At 43.7% G+C, this 25125-nt stretch overlaps 15 non-coding genes across 15 annotated transcripts; all 15 read left to right on the top strand.

Moving 5' to 3' along the window:
* The first annotated feature begins 1267 nt into the window (after nt 1–1267).
* On the top strand, nt 1268–1339 carry TRNAG-CCC (transfer RNA glycine (anticodon CCC)). Its single transcript has one exon. It is a non-coding gene; the product is annotated as a tRNA-Gly (tRNA).
* Nucleotides 1340–2841: 1502 nt separating this feature from the next.
* On the top strand, nt 2842–2913 carry TRNAG-UCC (transfer RNA glycine (anticodon UCC)). The gene has a single exon. It is a non-coding gene; the product is annotated as a tRNA-Gly (tRNA).
* Nucleotides 2914–4446: 1533 nt separating this feature from the next.
* On the top strand, nt 4447–4518 carry TRNAG-UCC (transfer RNA glycine (anticodon UCC)). Its single transcript has one exon. It is a non-coding gene; the product is annotated as a tRNA-Gly (tRNA).
* A 1522-nt stretch (nt 4519–6040) lies between these two features.
* On the top strand, nt 6041–6112 carry TRNAG-UCC (transfer RNA glycine (anticodon UCC)). Its single transcript has one exon. It is a non-coding gene; the product is annotated as a tRNA-Gly (tRNA).
* A 1533-nt stretch (nt 6113–7645) lies between these two features.
* TRNAG-CCC (transfer RNA glycine (anticodon CCC)) lies at nt 7646–7717 on the top strand. The gene has a single exon. It is a non-coding gene; the product is annotated as a tRNA-Gly (tRNA).
* Nucleotides 7718–9219: 1502 nt separating this feature from the next.
* Nucleotides 9220–9291, top strand: TRNAG-UCC (transfer RNA glycine (anticodon UCC)). Its single transcript has one exon. It is a non-coding gene; the product is annotated as a tRNA-Gly (tRNA).
* Nucleotides 9292–10824: 1533 nt separating this feature from the next.
* Nucleotides 10825–10896, top strand: TRNAG-CCC (transfer RNA glycine (anticodon CCC)). Its single transcript has one exon. It is a non-coding gene; the product is annotated as a tRNA-Gly (tRNA).
* Nucleotides 10897–12418: 1522 nt separating this feature from the next.
* TRNAG-UCC (transfer RNA glycine (anticodon UCC)) lies at nt 12419–12490 on the top strand. Its single transcript has one exon. It is a non-coding gene; the product is annotated as a tRNA-Gly (tRNA).
* Nucleotides 12491–14023: 1533 nt separating this feature from the next.
* On the top strand, nt 14024–14095 carry TRNAG-CCC (transfer RNA glycine (anticodon CCC)). The gene has a single exon. It is a non-coding gene; the product is annotated as a tRNA-Gly (tRNA).
* Nucleotides 14096–15596: 1501 nt separating this feature from the next.
* TRNAG-UCC (transfer RNA glycine (anticodon UCC)) lies at nt 15597–15668 on the top strand. Its single transcript has one exon. It is a non-coding gene; the product is annotated as a tRNA-Gly (tRNA).
* Nucleotides 15669–17201: 1533 nt separating this feature from the next.
* TRNAG-UCC (transfer RNA glycine (anticodon UCC)) lies at nt 17202–17273 on the top strand. Its single transcript has one exon. It is a non-coding gene; the product is annotated as a tRNA-Gly (tRNA).
* Nucleotides 17274–18795: 1522 nt separating this feature from the next.
* On the top strand, nt 18796–18867 carry TRNAG-UCC (transfer RNA glycine (anticodon UCC)). The gene has a single exon. It is a non-coding gene; the product is annotated as a tRNA-Gly (tRNA).
* A 1533-nt stretch (nt 18868–20400) lies between these two features.
* On the top strand, nt 20401–20472 carry TRNAG-CCC (transfer RNA glycine (anticodon CCC)). The gene has a single exon. It is a non-coding gene; the product is annotated as a tRNA-Gly (tRNA).
* Nucleotides 20473–21974: 1502 nt separating this feature from the next.
* Nucleotides 21975–22046, top strand: TRNAG-UCC (transfer RNA glycine (anticodon UCC)). The gene has a single exon. It is a non-coding gene; the product is annotated as a tRNA-Gly (tRNA).
* A 1533-nt stretch (nt 22047–23579) lies between these two features.
* TRNAG-CCC (transfer RNA glycine (anticodon CCC)) lies at nt 23580–23651 on the top strand. The gene has a single exon. It is a non-coding gene; the product is annotated as a tRNA-Gly (tRNA).
* Nucleotides 23652–25125: the final 1474 nt, after the last annotated feature.

Genomic DNA, 25125 nt, shown 5'->3' with positions numbered 1-25125 from the left:
TCCAGCATCTCTATGTTAAAAAGCATTTCCTAGGCAATATTTAGCCTCTGAAAAAAATATGCAAGATCCAGCAATAAATCTGGCAAAAGTCCCCAACATTTTGTGCATACTTGTGCCCTCACCTGAATGTAGCACCACCTTGTAGCCGTCGGAGGTAACTGCAGCTCACAAAATGTTTCATCAGAGGGCAAGTTTAGAGGAATCCAAAAGGCAGATGTCCATGGAAAGAGCCTCCGACTGCAGCAGGAAGTTTGGATGCTTCAAATTTGCATAGCTTCCAGTCCAACGTCCTCTCATGTACCGAACGCTCCCAAACGCTCTAAAGCCTTATACCGGCAAGCCCTCACCGGGTAGATCTCTGGCTCCCAGGAAAAGCCAAATACTGAGCATGCAAGCACTAGGATCACAGAGAGAGAGAGAGACAGAGAGCGTCGGAGAGCTGTTGTCTTGTTAAAGGCCTGAAACGGCTAGTGCCTAAGAGGGTCTGGACTTTCAGTTGTGACTGATTGTGAGAGGGGAAGATAAAGATTTTCTGCACCCAGCATGCCTTGCGATATACTTAGGCAAATGAGGTGAGAGCCCGACCAATCCCACGTCACTTCTCTGAATGCCTCCTCATCTGCATAAAGAGAACACTTTCACAAAGGAGCAGAGTGGCGCAGCGGAAGCGTGCTGGGCCCATAACCCAGAGGTCGATGGATCGAAACCATCCTCTGCTAATTTTGCTTGATTTTCCTTCCAAGGACCAAGCTGTCATTTCCACATAGCCAGAAAGGAAAAGTGCAAGCTTGTGCCAGCTATGTGAGAAAAGACTTCTCAACTATTCGTGTCTGTGTAATACAAGAGTGATCGTGAAAGGTACAACCCTGTACTTTGAAAGTAAAGACACACAATTATAACCATAAATGACTGACTGGTGGGAGCTTCACACAACTTTCTGGGCATGCTTTGAATTTCATTCTTCCCTTTTTGTTCTGCTCTTATCTATCTCCTGGGCATTTCATGGAATGTTCTCTTTCTCTTCCCTGCTTTGCTTCCCATGCTGCCTATATATGCTCATTTCTACTATTTGTACTGTTGCTTTTCATTTCTTCTCTTCTGCACAACTTTGTCCTTGGTTTCAATCCCCAGTTCCTTACCCTCTGCAAAAAACGTTCTACTGCTTCTCATGTTGGTATCTAAACCAAATGCACCATTGAAGCTGGTGCAAGATAGTCATTGATTTCTGCAACGTAATATTTAGAACCGAGAGCTAACACATCAGAGGGCGTTGGTGGTATAGTGGTGAGCATAGCTGCTTCCCAAGCAGTTGACCCGGGTTCGATTCCCGGCCAACGCACTGAAAATACTTATATATTCTGCAAGCAGGATATATTGTAATGCAACATGTCACAAAATGGAAATTTCACGAACAGATTAATCAGCCATATATAAAAAAATAAACAAATACGTGGGCAAACATCTCAATCGCACCTTCTGCTACATACATTGTCCTAATATATGATAAGTTTCATAAAGCAGAGTCACAACACACATGTGCTGGTAATAAATTTGTTACAGTGGGCAAACAATGGAAGGGCTGAGGCCCGACCAGACATTGTAACTCCAGCATCTCTATGTTAAAAAGCATTTCTAGGCAATATCTAGCCTCTGAAAAAAATATGCAAGATCCACCGATAAATCTGGCAAAAGTCCCTAACATTTTGTGCATACTTGTGCTCTCACCTGAATGTAGCGCCACCTTGTAGCTGTCGAAGGAAACTGCTGCTCACAAAATGTTTTATCAGAAGGCAAGTTGAGAGGAATCCAAGAGTCAGATGTCCATGGAAAGAACCACTCACTGAAGCAGGAATGTTGGAGGCTTCATATTCGCATAGTTTCCTGTCCAACGTCCACAACGCTCCCAAACGCTCAAAAGCCTCGCCCTCACCGGGTATATCTCTGGCTCCAAGGTAAAGCCAAATCCTGAGCATGCTAGTGCTAGGATCACAGAGCGAGAGAGAGATGGTTCAAGAGCTACTGTCTTGATAAAGGCCTGAAACGGCTAGTGCCTAAGAGTGTCTGACTTTCAGTTATGACTGATTGTGAGAGGGGAAGATGAAGTTTTTCTGCACCCAGCATGCCTTGGGATATACTTATGCAAATGAGGTGAGAGCCAGACCAATCCCATGCTACTCTGCCTAATGCTCCTTATCTGCATAAAAAGAACACTTTCACAACGGAGCAGAGTGGCGCAGCGGAAGCGTGCTGGGCCCATAACCCAGAGGTCGATGGATCGAAACCATCCTCTGCTAATTTTGCTTGATTTTACTTCCAAGGACCAAGCTGTCATTTCCACGCTACCAGCAAGGAAAAGCGCAAGCTTGTGCCAGCTATGTGAGAAAAGACTTCTCAACTATCTGTGTCTGCTGAAATACAAGAGAGGGATCGTCAAAGGCTCCACACTGTACTTTGAAAGTAAAGGCACACAATAATAAGCATGAATGACTGGTGGGACCTTCAAACACTTTTATGTGGAGGCTTTGAATTTCATTCTTCCCTTTTTTGTTCTGCTCTTATCTATCTCCTGGGCATTTCATGGAATGTTCTCTATTTCTCTTCCCTGCTTTGCTTCCCATGCTGCCTCTATGTGTTCATATCTATTATTTGTATTGCTGCTTTCCATTCTTCTCTTCTGCACAGCTTTGTCCTTGGTTTCAATCCCAGTTCCTTAACCTCTACAAAAACTTTCTATTGCTTTTCATGTTGGTATCTAAACCAAATGCACCATTGAAGCTGGTGCATGATAGTCATTGAACTCAGGGTCCTAATGTTTAGAACCGAGAGCGCAAAGATCAGAGGGCGTTGGTGGTATAGTGGTGAGCATAGCTGCCTTCCAAGCAGTTGACCCGGGTTCGATTCCCGGCCAACGCAGTACAAATACTTATATATTCTGCAAGCAGGATATATTTTAAAGCAACATTTCACAAAATGGTAATATAATTAAGAGGTTAATCAGCCATTATATAAAAAATAAACAAATATGTAGGCAAGCATTTCGATCGCCCCTTCTGCTATATTCATTGTCCTAATATAAGATAAGTTTCATAAAGCAGAGTCACCACTCACATGTAGTGGTAAAAAAATATGTTACAGTGGGCAGACAATGAAAGGGCTGAGGCCCAACCAGACATTTTAACTCCAGCATCTCTATGTTAAAAAGCATTTCCTAGGCAATATTTAGCCTCTGAAAAAAATATGCAAGATCCAGCAATAAATCTGGCAAAAGTCCCCAACATTTTGTGCATACTTGTGCCCTCACCTGAATGTAGCACCACCTTGTAGCCGTCGGAGGTAACTGCAGCTCACAAAATGTTTCATCAGAGGGCAAGTTTAGAGGAATCCAAAAGGCAGATGTCCATGGAAAGAGCCTCCGACTGCAGCAGGAAGTTTGGATGCTTCAAATTTGCATAGCTTCCAGTCCAACGTCCTCTCATGTACCGAACGCTCCCAAACGCTCTAAAGCCTTATACCGGCAAGCCCTCACCGGGTAGATCTCTGGCTCCCAGGAAAAGCCAAATACTGAGCATGCAAGCACTAGGATCACAGAGAGAGAGAGAGACAGAGAGCGTCGGAGAGCTGTTGTCTTGTTAAAGGCCTGAAACGGCTAGTGCCTAAGAGGGTCTGGACTTTCAGTTGTGACTGATTGTGAGAGGGGAAGATAAAGATTTTCTGCACCCAGCATGCCTTGCGATATACTTAGGCAAATGAGGTGAGAGCCCGACCAATCCCACGTCACTTCTCTGAATGCCTCCTCATCTGCATAAAGAGAACACTTTCACAAAGGAGCAGAGTGGCGCAGCGGAAGCGTGCTGGGCCCATAACCCAGAGGTCGATGGATCGAAACCATCCTCTGCTAATTTTGCTTGATTTTCCTTCCAAGGACCAAGCTGTCATTTCCACATAGCCAGAAAGGAAAAGTGCAAGCTTGTGCCAGCTATGTGAGAAAAGACTTCTCAACTATTCGTGTCTGTGTAATACAAGAGTGATCGTGAAAGGTACAACCCTGTACTTTGAAAGTAAAGACACACAATTATAACCATAAATGACTGACTGGTGGGAGCTTCACACAACTTTCTGGGCATGCTTTGAATTTCATTCTTCCCTTTTTGTTCTGCTCTTATCTATCTCCTGGGCATTTCATGGAATGTTCTCTTTCTCTTCCCTGCTTTGCTTCCCATGCTGCCTATATATGCTCATTTCTACTATTTGTACTGTTGCTTTTCATTTCTTCTCTTCTGCACAACTTTGTCCTTGGTTTCAATCCCCAGTTCCTTACCCTCTGCAAAAAACGTTCTACTGCTTCTCATGTTGGTATCTAAACCAAATGCACCATTGAAGCTGGTGCAAGATAGTCATTGATTTCTGCAACGTAATATTTAGAACCGAGAGCTAACACATCAGAGGGCGTTGGTGGTATAGTGGTGAGCATAGCTGCTTTCCAAGCAGTTGACCCGGGTTCGATTCCCGGCCAACGCACTGAAAATACTTATATATTCTGCAAGCAGGATATATTGTAATGCAACATGTCACAAAATGGAAATTTCACGAACAGATTAATCAGCCATATATAAAAAAATAAACAAATACGTGGGCAAACATCTCAATCGCACCTTCTGCTACATACATTGTCCTAATATATGATAAGTTTCATAAAGCAGAGTCACAACACACATGTGCTGGTAATAAATTTGTTACAGTGGGCAAACAATGGAAGGGCTGAGGCCCGACCAGACATTGTAACTCCAGCATCTCTATGTTAAAAAGCATTTCTAGGCAATATCTAGCCTCTGAAAAAATATGCAAGATCCACCGATAAATCTGGCAAAAGTCCCTAACATTTTGTGCATACTTGTGCTCTCACCTGAATGTAGCGCCACCTTGTAGCTGTCGAAGGAAACTGCTGCTCACAAAATGTTTTATCAGAAGGCACGTTGAGAGGATTCCAAGAGTCAGATGTCCATGGAAAGAACCACTCACTGAAGCAGGAATGTTGGAGGCTTCATATTCGCATAGTTTCCTGTCCAACGTCCACTCACGTCCCGAACGCTCCCAAACGCTCAAAAGCCTCACACCGGGCAAGCCCTCACCGGGTATATCTCTGGCTCCAAGGTAAAGCCAAATCCTGAGCATGCTAGTGCTAGGATCACAGAGCGAGAGAGAGATGGTTCAAGAGCTACTGTCTTGATAAAGGCCTGAAACGGCTAGTGCCTAAGAGTGTCTGACTTTCAGTTATGACTGATTGTGAGAGGGGAATATGAAGTTTTTCTGCACCCAGCATGCCTTGGGATATACTTATGCAAATGAGGTGAGAGCCAGACCAATCCCATGCTACTCTGCCTAATGCTCCTTATCTGCATAAAAAGAACACTTTCACAACGGAGCAGAGTGGCGCAGCGGAAGCGTGCTGGGCCCATAACCCAGAGGTCGATGGATCGAAACCATCCTCTGCTAATTTTGCTTGATTTTACTTCCAAGGACCAAGCTGTCATTTCCACGCTACCAGCAAGGAAAAGCGCAAGCTTGTGCCAGCTATGTGAGAAAAGACTTCTCAACTATCTGTGTCTGCTGAAATACAAGAGAGGGATCGTCAAAAGCTCCACACTGTACTTTGAAAGTAAAGGCACACAATAATAAGCATGAATGACTGGTGGGACCTTCAAACACTTTTATGTGGAGGCTTTGAATTTCATTCTTCCCTTTTTTGTTCTGCTCTTATCTATCTCCTGGGCATTTCATGGAATGTTCTCTATTTCTCTTCCCTGCTTTGCTTCCCATGCTGCCTCTATGTGTTCATATCTATTATTTGTATTGCTGCTTTCCATTCTTCTCTTCTGCACAGCTTTGTCCTTAGTTTCAATCCCAGTTCCTTACCCTCTACAAAAACTTTCTATTGCTTTTCATGTTGGTATCTAAACCAAATGCACCATTGAAGCTGGTGCATGATAGTCATTGAACTCAGGGTCCTAATGTTTAGAACCGAGAGCGCAAAGATCAGAGGGCGTTGGTGGTATAGTGGTGAGCATAGCTGCCTTCCAAGCAGTTGACCCGGGTTCGATTCCCGGCCAACGCAGTACAAATACTTATATATTCTGCAAGCAGGATATATTTTAAAGCAACATTTCACAAAATGGTAATATAATTAAGAGGTTAATCAGCCATTATATAAAAAATAAACAAATATGTAGGCAAGCATTTCGATCGCCCCTTCTGCTATATTCATTGTCCTAATATATGATAAGTTTCATAAAGCAGAGTCACCACTCACATGTACTGGTAAAAAAATATGTTACAGTGGGCAGACAATGAAAGGGCTGAGGCCCGACCAGACATTTTAACTCCAGCATCTCTATGTTAAAAAGCATTTCCTAGGCAATATTTAGCCTCTGAAAAAAATATGCAAGGTCCAGCAATAAATCTGGCAAAAGTCCCCAACATTTTGTGCATACTTGTGCCCTCACCTGAATGTAGCACCACCTTGTAGCCGTCGGAGGTAACTGCAGCTCACAAAATGTTTCATCAGAGGGCAAGTTTAGAGGAATCCAAAAGGCAGATGTCCATGGAAAGAGCCTCCGACTGCAGCAGGAAGTTTGGATGCTTCAAATTTGCATAGCTTCCAGTCCAACGTCCTCTCATGTACCGAACGCTCCCAAACGCTCTAAAGCCTTATACCGGCAAGCCCTCACCGGGTAGATCTCTGGCTCCCAGGAAAAGCCAAATACTGAGCATGCAAGCACTAGGATCACAGAGAGAGAGAGAGACAGAGAGCGTCGGAGAGCTGTTGTCTTGTTAAAGGCCTGAAACGGCTAGTGCCTAAGAGGGTCTGGACTTTCAGTTGTGACTGATTGTGAGAGGGGAAGATAAAGATTTTCTGCACCCAGCATGCCTTGCGATATACTTAGGCAAATGAGGTGAGAGCCCGACCAATCCCACGTCACTTCTCTGAATGCCTCCTCATCTGCATAAAGAGAACACTTTCACAAAGGAGCAGAGTGGCGCAGCGGAAGCGTGCTGGGCCCATAACCCAGAGGTCGATGGATCGAAACCATCCTCTGCTAATTTTGCTTGATTTTCCTTCCAAGGACCAAGCTGTCATTTCCACATAGCCAGAAAGGAAAAGTGCAAGCTTGTGCCAGCTATGTGAGAAAAGACTTCTCAACTATTCGTGTCTGTGTAATACAAGAGTGATCGTGAAAGGTACAACCCTGTACTTTGAAAGTAAAGACACACAATTATAACCATAAATGACTGACTGGTGGGAGCTTCACACAACTTTCTGGGCATGCTTTGAATTTCATTCTTCCCTTTTTGTTCTGCTCTTATCTATCTCCTGGGCATTTCATGGAATGTTCTCTTTCTCTTCCCTGCTTTGCTTCCCATGCTGCCTATATATGCTCATTTCTACTATTTGTACTGTTGCTTTTCATTTCTTCTCTTCTGCACAACTTTGTCCTTGGTTTCAATCCCCAGTTCCTTACCCTCTGCAAAAAACGTTCTACTGCTTCTCATGTTGGTATCTAAACCAAATGCACCATTGAAGCTGGTGCAAGATAGTCATTGATTTCTGCAACGTAATATTTAGAACCGAGAGCTAACACATCAGAGGGCGTTGGTGGTATAGTGGTGAGCATAGCTGCTTCCCAAGCAGTTGACCCGGGTTCGATTCCCGGCCAACGCACTGAAAATACTTATATATTCTGCAAGCAGGATATATTGTAATGCAACATGTCACAAAATGGAAATTTCACGAACAGATTAATCAGCCATATATAAAAAAATAAACAAATACGTGGGCAAACATCTCAATCGCACCTTCTGCTACATACATTGTCCTAATATATGATAAGTTTCATAAAGCAGAGTCACAACACACATGTGCTGGTAATAAATTTGTTACAGTGGGCAAACAATGGAAGGGCTGAGGCCCGACCAGACATTGTAACTCCAGCATCTCTATGTTAAAAAGCATTTCTAGGCAATATCTAGCCTCTGAAAAAAATATGCAAGATCCACCGATAAATCTGGCAAAAGTCCCTAACATTTTGTGCATACTTGTGCTCTCACCTGAATGTAGCGCCACCTTGTAGCTGTCGAAGGAAACTGCTGCTCACAAAATGTTTTATCAGAAGGCAAGTTGAGAGGAATCCAAGAGTCAGATGTCCATGGAAAGAACCACTCACTGAAGCAGGAATGTTGGAGGCTTCATATTCGCATAGTTTCCTGTCCAACGTCCACAACGCTCCCAAACGCTCAAAAGCCTCGCCCTCACCGGGTATATCTCTGGCTCCAAGGTAAAGCCAAATCCTGAGCATGCTAGTGCTAGGATCACAGAGCGAGAGAGAGATGGTTCAAGAGCTACTGTCTTGATAAAGGCCTGAAACGGCTAGTGCCTAAGAGTGTCTGACTTTCAGTTATGACTGATTGTGAGAGGGGAAGATGAAGTTTTTCTGCACCCAGCATGCCTTGGGATATACTTATGCAAATGAGGTGAGAGCCAGACCAATCCCATGCTACTCTGCCTAATGCTCCTTATCTGCATAAAAAGAACACTTTCACAACGGAGCAGAGTGGCGCAGCGGAAGCGTGCTGGGCCCATAACCCAGAGGTCGATGGATCGAAACCATCCTCTGCTAATTTTGCTTGATTTTACTTCCAAGGACCAAGCTGTCATTTCCACGCTACCAGCAAGGAAAAGCGCAAGCTTGTGCCAGCTATGTGAGAAAAGACTTCTCAACTATCTGTGTCTGCTGAAATACAAGAGAGGGATCGTCAAAGGCTCCACACTGTACTTTGAAAGTAAAGGCACACAATAATAAGCATGAATGACTGGTGGGACCTTCAAACACTTTTATGTGGAGGCTTTGAATTTCATTCTTCCCTTTTTTGTTCTGCTCTTATCTATCTCCTGGGCATTTCATGGAATGTTCTCTATTTCTCTTCCCTGCTTTGCTTCCCATGCTGCCTCTATGTGTTCATATCTATTATTTGTATTGCTGCTTTCCATTCTTCTCTTCTGCACAGCTTTGTCCTTGGTTTCAATCCCAGTTCCTTAACCTCTACAAAAACTTTCTATTGCTTTTCATGTTGGTATCTAAACCAAATGCACCATTGAAGCTGGTGCATGATAGTCATTGAACTCAGGGTCCTAATGTTTAGAACCGAGAGCGCAAAGATCAGAGGGCGTTGGTGGTATAGTGGTGAGCATAGCTGCCTTCCAAGCAGTTGACCCGGGTTCGATTCCCGGCCAACGCAGTACAAATACTTATATATTCTGCAAGCAGGATATATTTTAAAGCAACATTTCACAAAATGGTAATATAATTAAGAGGTTAATCAGCCATTATATAAAAAATAAACAAATATGTAGGCAAGCATTTCGATCGCCCCTTCTGCTATATTCATTGTCCTAATATAAGATAAGTTTCATAAAGCAGAGTCACCACTCACATGTAGTGGTAAAAAAATATGTTACAGTGGGCAGACAATGAAAGGGCTGAGGCCCAACCAGACATTTTAACTCCAGCATCTCTATGTTAAAAAGCATTTCCTAGGCAATATTTAGCCTCTGAAAAAAATATGCAAGATCCAGCAATAAATCTGGCAAAAGTCCCCAACATTTTGTGCATACTTGTGCCCTCACCTGAATGTAGCACCACCTTGTAGCCGTCGGAGGTAACTGCAGCTCACAAAATGTTTCATCAGAGGGCAAGTTTAGAGGAATCCAAAAGGCAGATGTCCATGGAAAGAGCCTCCGACTGCAGCAGGAAGTTTGGATGCTTCAAATTTGCATAGCTTCCAGTCCAACGTCCTCTCATGTACCGAACGCTCCCAAACGCTCTAAAGCCTTATACCGGCAAGCCCTCACCGGGTAGATCTCTGGCTCCCAGGAAAAGCCAAATACTGAGCATGCAAGCACTAGGATCACAGAGAGAGAGAGAGACAGAGAGCGTCGGAGAGCTGTTGTCTTGTTAAAGGCCTGAAACGGCTAGTGCCTAAGAGGGTCTGGACTTTCAGTTGTGACTGATTGTGAGAGGGGAAGATAAAGATTTTCTGCACCCAGCATGCCTTGCGATATACTTAGGCAAATGAGGTGAGAGCCCGACCAATCCCACGTCACTTCTCTGAATGCCTCCTCATCTGCATAAAGAGAACACTTTCACAAAGGAGCAGAGTGGCGCAGCGGAAGCGTGCTGGGCCCATAACCCAGAGGTCGATGGATCGAAACCATCCTCTGCTAATTTTGCTTGATTTTCCTTCCAAGGACCAAGCTGTCATTTCCACATAGCCAGAAAGGAAAAGTGCAAGCTTGTGCCAGCTATGTGAGAAAAGACTTCTCAACTATTCGTGTCTGTGTAATACAAGAGTGATCGTGAAAGGTACAACCCTGTACTTTGAAAGTAAAGACACACAATTATAACCATAAATGACTGACTGGTGGGAGCTTCACACAACTTTCTGGGCATGCTTTGAATTTCATTCTTCCCTTTTTGTTCTGCTCTTATCTATCTCCTGGGCATTTCATGGAATGTTCTCTTTCTCTTCCCTGCTTTGCTTCCCATGCTGCCTATATATGCTCATTTCTACTATTTGTACTGTTGCTTTTCATTTCTTCTCTTCTGCACAACTTTGTCCTTGGTTTCAATCCCCAGTTCCTTACCCTCTGCAAAAAACGTTCTACTGCTTCTCATGTTGGTATCTAAACCAAATGCACCATTGAAGCTGGTGCAAGATAGTCATTGATTTCTGCAACGTAATATTTAGAACCGAGAGCTAACACATCAGAGGGCGTTGGTGGTATAGTGGTGAGCATAGCTGCTTCCCAAGCAGTTGACCCGGGTTCGATTCCCGGCCAACGCACTGAAAATACTTATATATTCTGCAAGCAGGATATATTGTAATGCAACATGTCACAAAATGGAAATTTCACGAACAGATTAATCAGCCATATATAAAAAAATAAACAAATACGTGGGCAAACATCTCAATCGCACCTTCTGCTACATACATTGTCCTAATATATGATAAGTTTCATAAAGCAGAGTCACAACACACATGTGCTGGTAATAAATTTGTTACAGTGGGCAAACAATGGAAGGGCTGAGGCCCGACCAGACATTGTAACTCCAGCATCTCTATGTTAAAAAGCATTTCTAGGCAATATCTAGCCTCTGAAAAAATATGCAAGATCCACCGATAAATCTGGCAAAAGTCCCTAACATTTTGTGCATACTTGTGCTCTCACCTGAATGTAGCGCCACCTTGTAGCTGTCGAAGGAAACTGCTGCTCACAAAATGTTTTATCAGAAGGCAAGTTGAGAGGAATCCAAGAGTCAGATGTCCATGGAAAGAACCACTCACTGAAGCAGGAATGTTGGAGGCTTCATATTCGCATAGTTTCCTGTCCAACGTCCACTCACGTCCCGAACGCTCCCAAACGCTCAAAAGCCTCACACCGGGCAAGCCCTCACCGGGTATATCTCTGGCTCCAAGGTAAAGCCAAATCCTGAGCATGCTAGTGCTAGGATCACAGAGCGAGAGAGAGATGGTTCAAGAGCTACTGTCTTGATAAAGGCCTGAAACGGCTAGTGCCTAAGAGTGTCTGACTTTCAGTTATGACTGATTGTGAGAGGGGAATATGAAGTTTTTCTGCACCCAGCATGCCTTGGGATATACTTATGCAAATGAGGTGAGAGCCAGACCAATCCCATGCTACTCTGCCTAATGCTCCTTATCTGCATAAAAAGAACACTTTCACAACGGAGCAGAGTGGCGCAGCGGAAGCGTGCTGGGCCCATAACCCAGAGGTCGATGGATCGAAACCATCCTCTGCTAATTTTGCTTGATTTTACTTCCAAGGACCAAGCTGTCATTTCCACGCTACCAGCAAGGAAAAGCGCAAGCTTGTGCCAGCTATGTGAGAAAAGACTTCTCAACTATCTGTGTCTGCTGAAATACAAGAGAGGGATCGTCAAAAGCTCCACACTGTACTTTGAAAGTAAAGGCACACAATAATAAGCATGAATGACTGGTGGGACCTTCAAACACTTTTATGTGGAGGCTTTGAATTTCATTCTTCCCTTTTTTGTTCTGCTCTTATCTATCTCCTGGGCATTTCATGGAATGTTCTCTATTTCTCTTCCCTGCTTTGCTTCCCATGCTGCCTCTATGTGTTCATATCTATTATTTGTATTGCTGCTTTCCATTCTTCTCTTCTGCACAGCTTTGTCCTTAGTTTCAATCCCAGTTCCTTACCCTCTACAAAAACTTTCTATTGCTTTTCATGTTGGTATCTAAACCAAATGCACCATTGAAGCTGGTGCATGATAGTCATTGAACTCAGGGTCCTAATGTTTAGAACCGAGAGCGCAAAGATCAGAGGGCGTTGGTGGTATAGTGGTGAGCATAGCTGCCTTCCAAGCAGTTGACCCGGGTTCGATTCCCGGCCAACGCAGTACAAATACTTATATATTCTGCAAGCAGGATATATTTTAAAGCAACATTTCACAAAATGGTAATATAATTAAGAGGTTAATCAGCCATTATATAAAAAATAAACAAATATGTAGGCAAGCATTTCGATCGCCCCTTCTGCTATATTCATTGTCCTAATATATGATAAGTTTCATAAAGCAGAGTCACCACTCACATGTACTGGTAAAAAAATATGTTACAGTGGGCAGACAATGAAAGGGCTGAGGCCCGACCAGACATTTTAACTCCAGCATCTCTATGTTAAAAAGCATTTCCTAGGCAATATTTAGCCTCTGAAAAAAATATGCAAGGTCCAGCAATAAATCTGGCAAAAGTCCCCAACATTTTGTGCATACTTGTGCCCTCACCTGAATGTAGCACCACCTTGTAGCCGTCGGAGGTAACTGCAGCTCACAAAATGTTTCATCAGAGGGCAAGTTTAGAGGAATCCAAAAGGCAGATGTCCATGGAAAGAGCCTCCGACTGCAGCAGGAAGTTTGGATGCTTCAAATTTGCATAGCTTCCAGTCCAACGTCCTCTCATGTACCGAACGCTCCCAAACGCTCTAAAGCCTTATACCGGCAAGCCCTCACCGGGTAGATCTCTGGCTCCCAGGAAAAGCCAAATACTGAGCATGCAAGCACTAGGATCACAGAGAGAGAGAGAGACAGAGAGCGTCGGAGAGCTGTTGTCTTGTTAAAGGCCTGAAACGGCTAGTGCCTAAGAGGGTCTGGACTTTCAGTTGTGACTGATTGTGAGAGGGGAAGATAAAGATTTTCTGCACCCAGCATGCCTTGCGATATACTTAGGCAAATGAGGTGAGAGCCCGACCAATCCCACGTCACTTCTCTGAATGCCTCCTCATCTGCATAAAGAGAACACTTTCACAAAGGAGCAGAGTGGCGCAGCGGAAGCGTGCTGGGCCCATAACCCAGAGGTCGATGGATCGAAACCATCCTCTGCTAATTTTGCTTGATTTTCCTTCCAAGGACCAAGCTGTCATTTCCACATAGCCAGAAAGGAAAAGTGCAAGCTTGTGCCAGCTATGTGAGAAAAGACTTCTCAACTATTCGTGTCTGTGTAATACAAGAGTGATCGTGAAAGGTACAACCCTGTACTTTGAAAGTAAAGACACACAATTATAACCATAAATGACTGACTGGTGGGAGCTTCACACAACTTTCTGGGCATGCTTTGAATTTCATTCTTCCCTTTTTGTTCTGCTCTTATCTATCTCCTGGGCATTTCATGGAATGTTCTCTTTCTCTTCCCTGCTTTGCTTCCCATGCTGCCTATATATGCTCATTTCTACTATTTGTACTGTTGCTTTTCATTTCTTCTCTTCTGCACAACTTTGTCCTTGGTTTCAATCCCCAGTTCCTTACCCTCTGCAAAAAACGTTCTACTGCTTCTCATGTTGGTATCTAAACCAAATGCACCATTGAAGCTGGTGCAAGATAGTCATTGATTTCTGCAACGTAATATTTAGAACCGAGAGCTAACACATCAGAGGGCGTTGGTGGTATAGTGGTGAGCATAGCTGCTTCCCAAGCAGTTGACCCGGGTTCGATTCCCGGCCAACGCACTGAAAATACTTATATATTCTGCAAGCAGGATATATTGTAATGCAACATGTCACAAAATGGAAATTTCACGAACAGATTAATCAGCCATATATAAAAAAATAAACAAATACATGGGCAAACATCTCAATCGCACCTTCTGCTACATACATTGTCCTAATATATGATAAGTTTCATAAAGCAGAGTCACAACACACATGTGCTGGTAATAAATTTGTTACAGTGGGCAAGCAATGGAAGGGCTGAGGCCCGACCAGACATTGTAACTCCAGCATCTCTATGTTAAAAAGCATTTCTAGGCAATATCTAGCCTCTGAAAAAATATGCAAGATCCACCGATAAATCTGGCAAAAGTCCCTAACATTTTGTGCATACTTGTGCTCTCACCTGAATGTAGCGCCACCTTGTAGCTGTCGAAGGAAACTGCTGCTCACAAAATGTTTTATCAGAAGGCAAGTTGAGAGGAATCCAAGAGTCAGATGTCCATGGAAAGAACCACTCACTGAAGCAGGAATGTTGGAGGCTTCATATTCGCATAGTTTCCTGTCCAACGTCCACAACGCTCCCAAACGCTCAAAAGCCTCGCCCTCACCGGGTATATCTCTGGCTCCAAGGTAAAGCCAAATCCTGAGCATGCTAGTGCTAGGATCACAGAGCGAGAGAGAGATGGTTCAAGAGCTACTGTCTTGATAAAGGCCTGAAACGGCTAGTGCCTAAGAGTGTCTGACTTTCAGTTATGACTGATTGTGAGAGGGGAAGATGAAGTTTTTCTGCACCCAGCATGCCTTGGGATATACTTATGCAAATGAGGTGAGAGCCAGACCAATCCCATGCTACTCTGCCTAATGCTCCTTATCTGCATAAAAAGAACACTTTCACAACGGAGCAGAGTGGCGCAGCGGAAGCGTGCTGGGCCCATAACCCAGAGGTCGATGGATCGAAACCATCCTCTGCTAATTTTGCTTGATTTTACTTCCAAGGACCAAGCTGTCATTTCCACGCTACCAGCAAGGAAAAGCGCAAGCTTGTGCCAGCTATGTGAGAAAAGACTTCTCAACTATCTGTGTCTGCTGAAATACAAGAGAGGGATCGTCAAAGGCTCCACACTGTACTTTGAAAGTAAAGGCACACAATAATAAGCATGAATGACTGGTGGGACCTTCAAACACTTTTATGTGGAGGCTTTGAATTTCATTCTTCCCTTTTTTGTTCTGCTCTTATCTATCTCCTGGGCATTTCATGGAATGTTCTCTATTTCTCTTCCCTGCTTTGCTTCCCATGCTGCCTCTATGTGTTCATATCTATTATTTGTATTGCTGCTTTCCATTCTTCTCTTCTGCACAGCTTTGTCCTTGGTTTCAATCCCAGTTCCTTAACCTCTACAAAAACTTTCTATTGCTTTTCATGTTGGTATCTAAACCAAATGCACCATTGAAGCTGGTGCATGATAGTCATTGAACTCAGGGTCCTAATGTTTAGAACCGAGAGCGCAAAGATCAGAGGGCGTTGGTGGTATAGTGGTGAGCATAGCTGCCTTCCAAGCAGTTGACCCGGGTTCGATTCCCGGCCAACGCAGTACAAATACTTATATATTCTGCAAGCAGGATATATTTTAAAGCAACATTTCACAAAATGGTAATATAATTAAGAGGTTAATCAGCCATTATATAAAAAATAAACAAATATGTAGGCAAGCATTTCGATCGCCCCTTCTGCTATATTCATTGTCCTAATATAAGATAAGTTTCATAAAGCAGAGTCACCACTCACATGTAGTGGTAAAAAAATATGTTACAGTGGGCAGACAATGAAAGGGCTGAGGCCCAACCAGACATTTTAACTCCAGCATCTCTATGTTAAAAAGCATTTCCTAGGCAATATTTAGCCTCTGAAAAAAATATGCAAGATCCAGCAATAAATCTGGCAAAAGTCCCCAACATTTTGTGCATACTTGTGCCCTCACCTGAATGTAGCACCACCTTGTAGCCGTCGGAGGTAACTGCAGCTCACAAAATGTTTCATCAGAGGGCAAGTTTAGAGGAATCCAAAAGGCAGATGTCCATGGAAAGAGCCTCCGACTGCAGCAGGAAGTTTGGATGCTTCAAATTTGCATAGCTTCCAGTCCAACGTCCTCTCATGTACCGAACGCTCCCAAACGCTCTAAAGCCTTATACCGGCAAGCCCTCACCGGGTAGATCTCTGGCTCCCAGGAAAAGCCAAATACTGAGCATGCAAGCACTAGGATCACAGAGAGAGAGAGAGACAGAGAGCGTCGGAGAGCTGTTGTCTTGTTAAAGGCCTGAAACGGCTAGTGCCTAAGAGGGTCTGGACTTTCAGTTGTGACTGATTGTGAGAGGGGAAGATAAAGATTTTCTGCACCCAGCATGCCTTGCGATATACTTAGGCAAATGAGGTGAGAGCCCGACCAATCCCACGTCACTTCTCTGAATGCCTCCTCATCTGCATAAAGAGAACACTTTCACAAAGGAGCAGAGTGGCGCAGCGGAAGCGTGCTGGGCCCATAACCCAGAGGTCGATGGATCGAAACCATCCTCTGCTAATTTTGCTTGATTTTCCTTCCAAGGACCAAGCTGTCATTTCCACATAGCCAGAAAGGAAAAGTGCAAGCTTGTGCCAGCTATGTGAGAAAAGACTTCTCAACTATTCGTGTCTGTGTAATACAAGAGTGATCGTGAAAGGTACAACCCTGTACTTTGAAAGTAAAGACACACAATTATAACCATAAATGACTGACTGGTGGGAGCTTCACACAACTTTCTGGGCATGCTTTGAATTTCATTCTTCCCTTTTTGTTCTGCTCTTATCTATCTCCTGGGCATTTCATGGAATGTTCTCTTTCTCTTCCCTGCTTTGCTTCCCATGCTGCCTATATATGCTCATTTCTACTATTTGTACTGTTGCTTTTCATTTCTTCTCTTCTGCACAACTTTGTCCTTGGTTTCAATCCCCAGTTCCTTACCCTCTGCAAAAAACGTTCTACTGCTTCTCATGTTGGTATCTAAACCAAATGCACCATTGAAGCTGGTGCAAGATAGTCATTGATTTCTGCAACGTAATATTTAGAACCGAGAGCTAACACATCAGAGGGCGTTGGTGGTATAGTGGTGAGCATAGCTGCTTTCCAAGCAGTTGACCCGGGTTCGATTCCCGGCCAACGCACTGAAAATACTTATATATTCTGCAAGCAGGATATATTGTAATGCAACATGTCACAAAATGGAAATTTCACGAACAGATTAATCAGCCATATATAAAAAAATAAACAAATACGTGGGCAAACATCTCAATCGCACCTTCTGCTACATACATTGTCCTAATATATGATAAGTTTCATAAAGCAGAGTCACAACACACATGTGCTGGTAATAAATTTGTTACAGTGGGCAAACAATGGAAGGGCTGAGGCCCGACCAGACATTGTAACTCCAGCATCTCTATGTTAAAAAGCATTTCTAGGCAATATCTAGCCTCTGAAAAAATATGCAAGATCCACCGATAAATCTGGCAAAAGTCCCTAACATTTTGTGCATACTTGTGCTCTCACCTGAATGTAGCGCCACCTTGTAGCTGTCGAAGGAAACTGCTGCTCACAAAATGTTTTATCAGAAGGCACGTTGAGAGGATTCCAAGAGTCAGATGTCCATGGAAAGAACCACTCACTGAAGCAGGAATGTTGGAGGCTTCATATTCGCATAGTTTCCTGTCCAACGTCCACTCACGTCCCGAACGCTCCCAAACGCTCAAAAGCCTCACACCGGGCAAGCCCTCACCGGGTATATCTCTGGCTCCAAGGTAAAGCCAAATCCTGAGCATGCTAGTGCTAGGATCACAGAGCGAGAGAGAGATGGTTCAAGAGCTACTGTCTTGATAAAGGCCTGAAACGGCTAGTGCCTAAGAGTGTCTGACTTTCAGTTATGACTGATTGTGAGAGGGGAATATGAAGTTTTTCTGCACCCAGCATGCCTTGGGATATACTTATGCAAATGAGGTGAGAGCCAGACCAATCCCATGCTACTCTGCCTAATGCTCCTTATCTGCATAAAAAGAACACTTTCACAACGGAGCAGAGTGGCGCAGCGGAAGCGTGCTGGGCCCATAACCCAGAGGTCGATGGATCGAAACCATCCTCTGCTAATTTTGCTTGATTTTACTTCCAAGGACCAAGCTGTCATTTCCACGCTACCAGCAAGGAAAAGCGCAAGCTTGTGCCAGCTATGTGAGAAAAGACTTCTCAACTATCTGTGTCTGCTGAAATACAAGAGAGGGATCGTCAAAAGCTCCACACTGTACTTTGAAAGTAAAGGCACACAATAATAAGCATGAATGACTGGTGGGACCTTCAAACACTTTTATGTGGAGGCTTTGAATTTCATTCTTCCCTTTTTTGTTCTGCTCTTATCTATCTCCTGGGCATTTCATGGAATGTTCTCTATTTCTCTTCCCTGCTTTGCTTCCCATGCTGCCTCTATGTGTTCATATCTATTATTTGTATTGCTGCTTTCCATTCTTCTCTTCTGCACAGCTTTGTCCTTAGTTTCAATCCCAGTTCCTTACCCTCTACAAAAACTTTCTATTGCTTTTCATGTTGGTATCTAAACCAAATGCACCATTGAAGCTGGTGCATGATAGTCATTGAACTCAGGGTCCTAATGTTTAGAACCGAGAGCGCAAAGATCAGAGGGCGTTGGTGGTATAGTGGTGAGCATAGCTGCCTTCCAAGCAGTTGACCCGGGTTCGATTCCCGGCCAACGCAGTACAAATACTTATATATTCTGCAAGCAGGATATATTTTAAAGCAACATTTCACAAAATGGTAATATAATTAAGAGGTTAATCAGCCATTATATAAAAAATAAACAAATATGTAGGCAAGCATTTCGATCGCCCCTTCTGCTATATTCATTGTCCTAATATATGATAAGTTTCATAAAGCAGAGTCACCACTCACATGTACTGGTAAAAAAATATGTTACAGTGGGCAGACAATGAAAGGGCTGAGGCCCGACCAGACATTTTAACTCCAGCATCTCTATGTTAAAAAGCATTTCCTAGGCAATATTTAGCCTCTGAAAAAAATATGCAAGGTCCAGCAATAAATCTGGCAAAAGTCCCCAACATTTTGTGCATACTTGTGCCCTCACCTGAATGTAGCACCACCTTGTAGCCGTCGGAGGTAACTGCAGCTCACAAAATGTTTCATCAGAGGGCAAGTTTAGAGGAATCCAAAAGGCAGATGTCCATGGAAAGAGCCTCCGACTGCAGCAGGAAGTTTGGATGCTTCAAATTTGCATAGCTTCCAGTCCAACGTCCTCTCATGTACCGAACGCTCCCAAACGCTCTAAAGCCTTATACCGGCAAGCCCTCACCGGGTAGATCTCTGGCTCCCAGGAAAAGCCAAATACTGAGCATGCAAGCACTAGGATCACAGAGAGAGAGAGAGACAGAGAGCGTCGGAGAGCTGTTGTCTTGTTAAAGGCCTGAAACGGCTAGTGCCTAAGAGGGTCTGGACTTTCAGTTGTGACTGATTGTGAGAGGGGAAGATAAAGATTTTCTGCACCCAGCATGCCTTGCGATATACTTAGGCAAATGAGGTGAGAGCCCGACCAATCCCACGTCACTTCTCTGAATGCCTCCTCATCTGCATAAAGAGAACACTTTCACAAAGGAGCAGAGTGGCGCAGCGGAAGCGTGCTGGGCCCATAACCCAGAGGTCGATGGATCGAAACCATCCTCTGCTAATTTTGCTTGATTTTCCTTCCAAGGACCAAGCTGTCATTTCCACATAGCCAGAAAGGAAAAGTGCAAGCTTGTGCCAGCTATGTGAGAAAAGACTTCTCAACTATTCGTGTCTGTGTAATACAAGAGTGATCGTGAAAGGTACAACCCTGTACTTTGAAAGTAAAGACACACAATTATAACCATAAATGACTGACTGGTGGGAGCTTCACACAACTTTCTGGGCATGCTTTGAATTTCATTCTTCCCTTTTTGTTCTGCTCTTATCTATCTCCTGGGCATTTCATGGAATGTTCTCTTTCTCTTCCCTGCTTTGCTTCCCATGCTGCCTATATATGCTCATTTCTACTATTTGTACTGTTGCTTTTCATTTCTTCTCTTCTGCACAACTTTGTCCTTGGTTTCAATCCCCAGTTCCTTACCCTCTGCAAAAAACGTTCTACTGCTTCTCATGTTGGTATCTAAACCAAATGCACCATTGAAGCTGGTGCAAGATAGTCATTGATTTCTGCAACGTAATATTTAGAACCGAGAGCTAACACATCAGAGGGCGTTGGTGGTATAGTGGTGAGCATAGCTGCTTCCCAAGCAGTTGACCCGGGTTCGATTCCCGGCCAACGCACTGAAAATACTTATATATTCTGCAAGCAGGATATATTGTAATGCAACATGTCACAAAATGGAAATTTCACGAACAGATTAATCAGCCATATATAAAAAAATAAACAAATACGTGGGCAAACATCTCAATCGCACCTTCTGCTACATACATTGTCCTAATATATGATAAGTTTCATAAAGCAGAGTCACAACACACATGTGCTGGTAATAAATTTGTTACAGTGGGCAAACAATGGAAGGGCTGAGGCCCGACCAGACATTGTAACTCCAGCATCTCTATGTTAAAAAGCATTTCTAGGCAATATCTAGCCTCTGAAAAAAATATGCAAGATCCACCGATAAATCTGGCAAAAGTCCCTAACATTTTGTGCATACTTGTGCTCTCACCTGAATGTAGCGCCACCTTGTAGCTGTCGAAGGAAACTGCTGCTCACAAAATGTTTTATCAGAAGGCAAGTTGAGAGGAATCCAAGAGTCAGATGTCCATGGAAAGAACCACTCACTGAAGCAGGAATGTTGGAGGCTTCATATTCGCATAGTTTCCTGTCCAACGTCCACAACGCTCCCAAACGCTCAAAAGCCTCGCCCTCACCGGGTATATCTCTGGCTCCAAGGTAAAGCCAAATCCTGAGCATGCTAGTGCTAGGATCACAGAGCGAGAGAGAGATGGTTCAAGAGCTACTGTCTTGATAAAGGCCTGAAACGGCTAGTGCCTAAGAGTGTCTGACTTTCAGTTATGACTGATTGTGAGAGGGGAAGATGAAGTTTTTCTGCACCCAGCATGCCTTGGGATATACTTATGCAAATGAGGTGAGAGCCAGACCAATCCCATGCTACTCTGCCTAATGCTCCTTATCTGCATAAAAAGAACACTTTCACAACGGAGCAGAGTGGCGCAGCGGAAGCGTGCTGGGCCCATAACCCAGAGGTCGATGGATCGAAACCATCCTCTGCTAATTTTGCTTGATTTTACTTCCAAGGACCAAGCTGTCATTTCCACGCTACCAGCAAGGAAAAGCGCAAGCTTGTGCCAGCTATGTGAGAAAAGACTTCTCAACTATCTGTGTCTGCTGAAATACAAGAGAGGGATCGTCAAAGGCTCCACACTGTACTTTGAAAGTAAAGGCACACAATAATAAGCATGAATGACTGGTGGGACCTTCAAACACTTTTATGTGGAGGCTTTGAATTTCATTCTTCCCTTTTTTGTTCTGCTCTTATCTATCTCCTGGGCATTTCATGGAATGTTCTCTATTTCTCTTCCCTGCTTTGCTTCCCATGCTGCCTCTATGTGTTCATATCTATTATTTGTATTGCTGCTTTCCATTCTTCTCTTCTGCACAGCTTTGTCCTTGGTTTCAATCCCAGTTCCTTAACCTCTACAAAAACTTTCTATTGCTTTTCATGTTGGTATCTAAACCAAATGCACCATTGAAGCTGGTGCATGATAGTCATTGAACTCAGGGTCCTAATGTTTAGAACCGAGAGCGCAAAGATCAGAGGGCGTTGGTGGTATAGTGGTGAGCATAGCTGCCTTCCAAGCAGTTGACCCGGGTTCGATTCCCGGCCAACGCAGTACAAATACTTATATATTCTGCAAGCAGGATATATTTTAAAGCAACATTTCACAAAATGGTAATATAATTAAGAGGTTAATCAGCCATTATATAAAAAATAAACAAATATGTAGGCAAGCATTTCGATCGCCCCTTCTGCTATATTCATTGTCCTAATATAAGATAAGTTTCATAAAGCAGAGTCACCACTCACATGTAGTGGTAAAAAAATATGTTACAGTGGGCAGACAATGAAAGGGCTGAGGCCCAACCAGACATTTTAACTCCAGCATCTCTATGTTAAAAAGCATTTCCTAGGCAATATTTAGCCTCTGAAAAAAATATGCAAGATCCAGCAATAAATCTGGCAAAAGTCCCCAACATTTTGTGCATACTTGTGCCCTCACCTGAATGTAGCACCACCTTGTAGCCGTCGGAGGTAACTGCAGCTCACAAAATGTTTCATCAGAGGGCAAGTTTAGAGGAATCCAAAAGGCAGATGTCCATGGAAAGAGCCTCCGACTGCAGCAGGAAGTTTGGATGCTTCAAATTTGCATAGCTTCCAGTCCAACGTCCTCTCATGTACCGAACGCTCCCAAACGCTCTAAAGCCTTATACCGGCAAGCCCTCACCGGGTAGATCTCTGGCTCCCAGGAAAAGCCAAATACTGAGCATGCAAGCACTAGGATCACAGAGAGAGAGAGAGACAGAGAGCGTCGGAGAGCTGTTGTCTTGTTAAAGGCCTGAAACGGCTAGTGCCTAAGAGGGTCTGGACTTTCAGTTGTGACTGATTGTGAGAGGGGAAGATAAAGATTTTCTGCACCCAGCATGCCTTGCGATATACTTAGGCAAATGAGGTGAGAGCCCGACCAATCCCACGTCACTTCTCTGAATGCCTCCTCATCTGCATAAAGAGAACACTTTCACAAAGGAGCAGAGTGGCGCAGCGGAAGCGTGCTGGGCCCATAACCCAGAGGTCGATGGATCGAAACCATCCTCTGCTAATTTTGCTTGATTTTCCTTCCAAGGACCAAGCTGTCATTTCCACATAGCCAGAAAGGAAAAGTGCAAGCTTGTGCCAGCTATGTGAGAAAAGACTTCTCAACTATTCGTGTCTGTGTAATACAAGAGTGATCGTGAAAGGTACAACCCTGTACTTTGAAAGTAAAGACACACAATTATAACCATAAATGACTGACTGGTGGGAGCTTCACACAACTTTCTGGGCATGCTTTGAATTTCATTCTTCCCTTTTTGTTCTGCTCTTATCTATCTCCTGGGCATTTCATGGAATGTTCTCTTTCTCTTCCCTGCTTTGCTTCCCATGCTGCCTATATATGCTCATTTCTACTATTTGTACTGTTGCTTTTCATTTCTTCTCTTCTGCACAACTTTGTCCTTGGTTTCAATCCCCAGTTCCTTACCCTCTGCAAAAAACGTTCTACTGCTTCTCATGTTGGTATCTAAACCAAATGCACCATTGAAGCTGGTGCAAGATAGTCATTGATTTCTGCAACGTAATATTTAGAACCGAGAGCTAACACATCAGAGGGCGTTGGTGGTATAGTGGTGAGCATAGCTGCTTCCCAAGCAGTTGACCCGGGTTCGATTCCCGGCCAACGCACTGAAAATACTTATATATTCTGCAAGCAGGATATATTGTAATGCAACATGTCACAAAATGGAAATTTCACGAACAGATTAATCAGCCATATATAAAAAAATAAACAAATACGTGGGCAAACATCTCAATCGCACCTTCTGCTACATACATTGTCCTAATATATGATAAGTTTCATAAAGCAGAGTCACAACACACATGTGCTGGTAATAAATTTGTTACAGTGGGCAAACAATGGAAGGGCTGAGGCCCGACCAGACATTGTAACTCCAGCATCTCTATGTTAAAAAGCATTTCTAGGCAATATCTAGCCTCTGAAAAAATATGCAAGATCCACCGATAAATCTGGCAAAAGTCCCTAACATTTTGTGCATACTTGTGCTCTCACCTGAATGTAGCGCCACCTTGTAGCTGTCGAAGGAAACTGCTGCTCACAAAATGTTTTATCAGAAGGCAAGTTGAGAGGAATCCAAGAGTCAGATGTCCATGGAAAGAACCACTCACTGAAGCAGGAATGTTGGAGGCTTCATATTCGCATAGTTTCCTGTCCAACGTCCACTCACGTCCCGAACGCTCCCAAACGCTCAAAAGCCTCACACCGGGCAAGCCCTCACCGGGTATATCTCTGGCTCCAAGGTAAAGCCAAATCCTGAGCATGCTAGTGCTAGGATCACAGAGCGAGAGAGAGATGGTTCAAGAGCTACTGTCTTGATAAAGGCCTGAAACGGCTAGTGCCTAAGAGTGTCTGACTTTCAGTTATGACTGATTGTGAGAGGGGAATATGAAGTTTTTCTGCACCCAGCATGCCTTGGGATATACTTATGCAAATGAGGTGAGAGCCAGACCAATCCCATGCTACTCTGCCTAATGCTCCTTATCTGCATAAAAAGAACACTTTCACAACGGAGCAGAGTGGCGCAGCGGAAGCGTGCTGGGCCCATAACCCAGAGGTCGATGGATCGAAACCATCCTCTGCTAATTTTGCTTGATTTTACTTCCAAGGACCAAGCTGTCATTTCCACGCTACCAGCAAGGAAAAGCGCAAGCTTGTGCCAGCTATGTGAGAAAAGACTTCTCAACTATCTGTGTCTGCTGAAATACAAGAGAGGGATCGTCAAAAGCTCCACACTGTACTTTGAAAGTAAAGGCACACAATAATAAGCATGAATGACTGGTGGGACCTTCAAACACTTTTATGTGGAGGCTTTGAATTTCATTCTTCCCTTTTTTGTTCTGCTCTTATCTATCTCCTGGGCATTTCATGGAATGTTCTCTATTTCTCTTCCCTGCTTTGCTTCCCATGCTGCCTCTATGTGTTCATATCTATTATTTGTATTGCTGCTTTCCATTCTTCTCTTCTGCACAGCTTTGTCCTTAGTTTCAATCCCAGTTCCTTACCCTCTACAAAAACTTTCTATTGCTTTTCATGTTGGTATCTAAACCAAATGCACCATTGAAGCTGGTGCATGATAGTCAT

Source organism: Lissotriton vulgaris, chromosome 9 (genome assembly GCF_964263255.1).
Source record: "Lissotriton vulgaris chromosome 9, aLisVul1.2, whole genome shotgun sequence".
In the NCBI taxonomy this organism is placed as follows: domain Eukaryota; kingdom Metazoa; phylum Chordata; class Amphibia; order Caudata; family Salamandridae; genus Lissotriton; species Lissotriton vulgaris.
The sequence above is the reverse complement of the archived record's forward strand: the minus strand, read 5'-3'. Positions and strand labels throughout refer to the sequence as shown.